The 4771-nt window shown below is 48.2% G+C and overlaps 1 pseudogene; it reads left to right on the top strand.

Annotated features, from left to right (window-relative positions):
• The first annotated feature begins 2498 nt into the window (after positions 1-2498).
• LOC129699164 (U2 spliceosomal RNA) lies at positions 2499-2604 on the top strand (annotated as a pseudogene).
• The last annotated feature ends 2167 nt before the right edge of the window (positions 2605-4771 follow it).

Raw genomic sequence — 4771 nt, 5'->3', positions numbered from 1 at the left:
GGGCCTGTTTCCACACTGTATCACTCTATGACTTTATTTGTCTTCTTGGCTGGCACTTCAAATTCTCGTAATCCTTTGCATCAATTATTCCAGATTAATTCCATGATCATTACTGGCGCTAGATTTGGAGAAGGGAGAGGAAAACTGATGGTTTGATAAGGCAGCATAAGATGTGTACGGACCTGCTGGTATTTGTATGGCTGCAGAATTAAGCAATCAAACTGCACTTTGGCATGGAAGAACTCTTGTTTAATGTTCCCATTAAATCCCATTCATAAACCGTGTTCCACTCCCACCACCAGTGTGGTCTCTGTGTACATCCAAATTTGCAACCGCTTCCCTAAAGAGCTGACCATGGAAATTTTAATACACTGTACTACACAGAGGTTTTATAGGATCTCTCTACCCATATGTTTTAATTACATTTTTTTGTATAAGAGCTCCACTATTATGTTTGATCATCATTGCCACCTTAAATTATATATTTTTTAAAATGAGGATAACAACCTCCATCGAACTGTGTGATATGTAGATGTGACATTTATCCATTTCCCATTTAAGAGTGACCAAAGTCCTGACAAATGGCCATGATAATTATACATAGAAACATAAAAACATAGAAAATAGGTGCAGGAATAGGCCATTTGGCCATTCAATATGATCATGGCTGATCATCCAACTCGGTATCCTGTACCTGCCTTCTCTCCATACCCCCCGATCCCTTTAGCCACAAGGGCCACATCTAACTCCCTCTTAAATATAGCCAATGAACTGGCCTCAACTACCTAATGTGGCAGAGAGCTCCAGAGATTCACCACTCACTGTGTGAAAAATGTTTTTCTCATCTCGGTCCTAAAGGATTTCCCCTTTATCCTTAAACTGTAACCCCTTGTCCTGGACTTCCCCAACATCTGGAACAATCTTCCTGCATCTAGCCTGTCCAACCCCTTAAGAATTTTGTAAGTTTCTATAAGATCCCCCCTCAATCTTCTAAATTCTAGCGAGTACAAACCGAGTCTATCCAGTCTTTCTTCATATGGAAGTCCTGACATCCCAGGAATCAGTCTGGTGAACCTTCTCTGTACTCCCTCTATCGCAAGAATGTCTTTCCTCAGATTTGGAGACCAAAACTGTACACAATACTCCAGGAGTGGTCTCACCAATACCCTGTACAACTGCAGTAGAACTTCCCTGCTCCTATACTCAAATCCTTTTGCTATGAATGCTAACATACCATTCACTTTCTTCACTGCCTGCTGCAACTGCATGCCTACTTTCAAGTCTGAAAAGGGTTTTGGCCCGAAACGTCACCTATTTCCTTCGCTCCATAGATGCTGCTGCACCCGCTGAGTTTCTCCAGCATTTTTGTGTACCTGCCTACTTTCAATGACTGGTGTACCATGGCACCCAGATTTTACTTCGGAGTCACGTGAGTGACTTCGTGAAGAAGCCCGCTTCCACGCATGCGTGTCATATCGCTACACGCATTGCAACGAGTCACACAGGGGGGAACGGCGTTCCCCAGCGGGAGAATTTGAAAGTCGGGAACAGCAGGTAAGAGACTCTGCGTTCCTTTTTTCTACTTACCTTTTAGGAGGCTGCGGAAAGCTGGCGGGGAGACCCGTGGAGGGCGAGCAGCCGGCAGCAGCAACAGCACGAGTTTCCCTGGAGGGGAACAACCTGTGCCCGACTTTGCTCCCGCACCGGCAAAATTAATTTCTCGGCCGGGCGGGAAGCAAAGCAAAGAGGTCCCGTATGCCAGTCTTTAGCGAGACTGGCTTGGAACAGTCGCTAGCGGCCAGCGCGAAGGCTGCGGGACAGAGAGCAGGGACCAGCGCTGTAAGTACCCGGGGTACACAGCAGGGCTGGAAACGCTCAGCGAGTGCAGCGGCACTATGGAGTAGGAACTGGACGTCCGGGCTGAAAACCTTCTTCAAAAGGTAAGCACCGGGGTTGGTCCAGGGGATCCATAGGTACAGGAACTGCCGCGAATGGACCAGGCCCGTGAACACCGGGGTCGGTCCGAGCGGCTCGAACCCGACACGCAGGGAACAACGTTCACCAGCGGGAGTATGAAAAGTCGGGAACCGCAGGTAGGAGACTCTGCGTTTCCTTCCACTTACCTTTAGGTGCAGACATGGACTGGGTCCATGTCAGCTGCAGAATGCCGGCGGGAGAACCGCGGAGTGCAGGCAGCCGGCAGGAGAGCAGTAACGGCAGTCGGCAGCGGCAGCGGCAGCAGCGGCAGGAGCACTGGCAGCGGCAGGTGCGCTGGCAGCGGCAGGAGCTGGCAACGGCAGGAGCTGGCAACGGCAGGAGCAGCATGGGCACATCGATTCCCGGAGAGGGAAAACACCGGTGCCCAACTTCGCTCCAGCACGGTGAGAAAATTCATTTCTCGGCAGCAAAGGACTTTGCAGTTGACTGGCTGCAATCTACTACAAGGGACCAGTATGTGAGTACCAGGGTCGGTCCCAGCGGGGTTTTTAGTTACAATAATCACTTCTGGGCCTTTTGGCTAAGATCAAGTGTAGTATCTGATCTTATCAGTTTAATATCTGATTCATCCCTTATCTAGGGACCATATATTAAATAAAAACTATAGTAGCTGTTATCATCAGTTTGAATGTCTTATATGTCCCTTATCTAAGGACCATATAAGTAGGAGTGTCCAGAATTGAGGGCATTAGAGTGGGGTTGGCCGGCTGCAACGACCATAAGGGACCAGTACCGTCAGTATGGGGGTCGGTCCCAGGGGTCTAAGATAAAGGAGCAGCCAGGAGTGCTGAGAGCGTTGGAGCCGGGTTAAAGGAATAGATGGAAGCAGCTGTGCCAGTTATCCTCCACACCGGCCATATCCACTCCATGGAAGGAAGGACAAAACTGGAGAAGGAGGACCATGGAACAGCGGGCAGCCAGCAGCAGCCAGCGGCACTTGGATCATCCGTAGTGGGATCAGCTGTGCCCGATGTCGGCCCCGCACCGGCCAGATCCATGCGGCCGAGCGGTAAGGCTAGACACATATCAAACAAGGTAGTGGACTCAGAGGGTCCGACTTTGCATAATACCGCCGGCAACTAGCGCCGAGAGGGCTGGAGTGGAAGAAGCGGTGTATGGAGCCTTGCTCCAACGTGATAAAACCACAGCAGTACCTCTTTGAGGGCTGCACAATGCTTCTACCCCATCAGAGGGGAGCACTGCGGGTCAGTTCTGGGTTGACTTGCAAGAGGGGTCCGCAGAACAAAAGACAAGTGGGCAGCAGTTAAGCCCCACATGGGTACCCCGTGCGGGACCCTAGAGATCTCTAACTCTATAAAAAAGAGTAGGCAGGACCCTGATGGGCCAGAGCCTGGTAATACAGCGTCCCATGATCCTAACACAGCAGGGACTCTGCTGGACATGGTGGCTGATTACTTTAGCCAAGTCAAACATGGGTAGACTTGGATCCAGGATGGCAATAGTATTACTATATGTCTGGCCACAAACGCCAACAAGAAAAATTTACAGACACTGGCCAGACATCTGCCACCTGGCAACGGTGAGGCATTACAGGTGCCCAGTGTAAACCAATGTATTTGGCAGCATATGGGGACGAACATCAGGAACCAGGACCTCAAGATCCAGAGAACCTTAAAGGGATTCACGGAAGGCATCATAGCATACACCCGCACCCTGGACTAAACGTAGGTAACCAAGACCATCAAGACGCACTAGCTCTGTTTAGTAATATGCAATATGACCTGAACTACACGTGGAAGGCGGCCATTCAGCCAGCACTAGGACCCCAAAATGCTACCATTTGCAAACAAAGAACCGTGGGTGGACAAAGCCAAGACACTGGGGCTCATCAAGGCCAGCGCAAGGGCCTATTTTGGGGCATGATACCAGCCACAGGCAAGGCCATAAAAAATGTGGCTCATACCAGTGGCAGTGCCAGAAATCAATATAACCCGCAGGATCCTTTTTTAGGGTATGGCCAGGGCGGCCACCCTGGAAGATGCGGAAGCCTAAACCTCCCACACAACCCCGAACAAGAGATATCAAACCAGAACCTCCTTTTCAAAAAACCAAGGAAATAACTCAACCACCGGTAACCATGGAGGTAGGTGGGTGGGGTTTATTCTGTTAAAATAGGGACCTACGATGGTAGGGGAGGTTGCAACACTACAGTTATCTATGGTATATAATCACTACAGATTCATATAATCTCAGCAGTATTCAGGGTTATCTGATAGGATTTACTCATCCCAATAACCACAGTACAACATACACCAGAAGGACATTTTGTCCTTACATAAACCAAACAATCCAAAACCCACATGGTGCTACAAAAAATTGTACACGAAAGGTGTGATTGAGCATACTTTTCATGGAACATTAGAATTGTATCAAACATATTTATTAAATAAAATAGAGTAGGGTTGCAGGATTATCATTTGATTTTAACCCTAAACACATTTGTTCTAGATATTCATTTTAAGATGGATACTCTTATTATTGATAAAGACTTCGTGTCAGCTGCGGTTTTCTATATGGCAGGCATTGACTCAAAAGAGGAACTTTGGCAATATAGACCTTACAAAAGGGGCAATCATCAGCCCCAATATTATTTACTAAAATTCTAAAACCAGCTTGGCATTGTTATGTAAACAAAGCCATAGGGTGATGTATTTCCCCCGTTCGGCCCCATCAATGGGGTACTAGGGAAAATTGAACTTCACTCGGCATCTGGAATTCTCGGAGTACCCGACTGGCCTACTAAATCATGGTA

Source organism: Leucoraja erinacea, chromosome 7, assembly GCF_028641065.1.
Source record: "Leucoraja erinacea ecotype New England chromosome 7, Leri_hhj_1, whole genome shotgun sequence".
Taxonomy (NCBI): domain Eukaryota; kingdom Metazoa; phylum Chordata; class Chondrichthyes; order Rajiformes; family Rajidae; genus Leucoraja; species Leucoraja erinaceus.
Note: the sequence above shows the minus strand (reverse complement) of the source record. Positions and strands in the feature narration are given on the sequence as shown.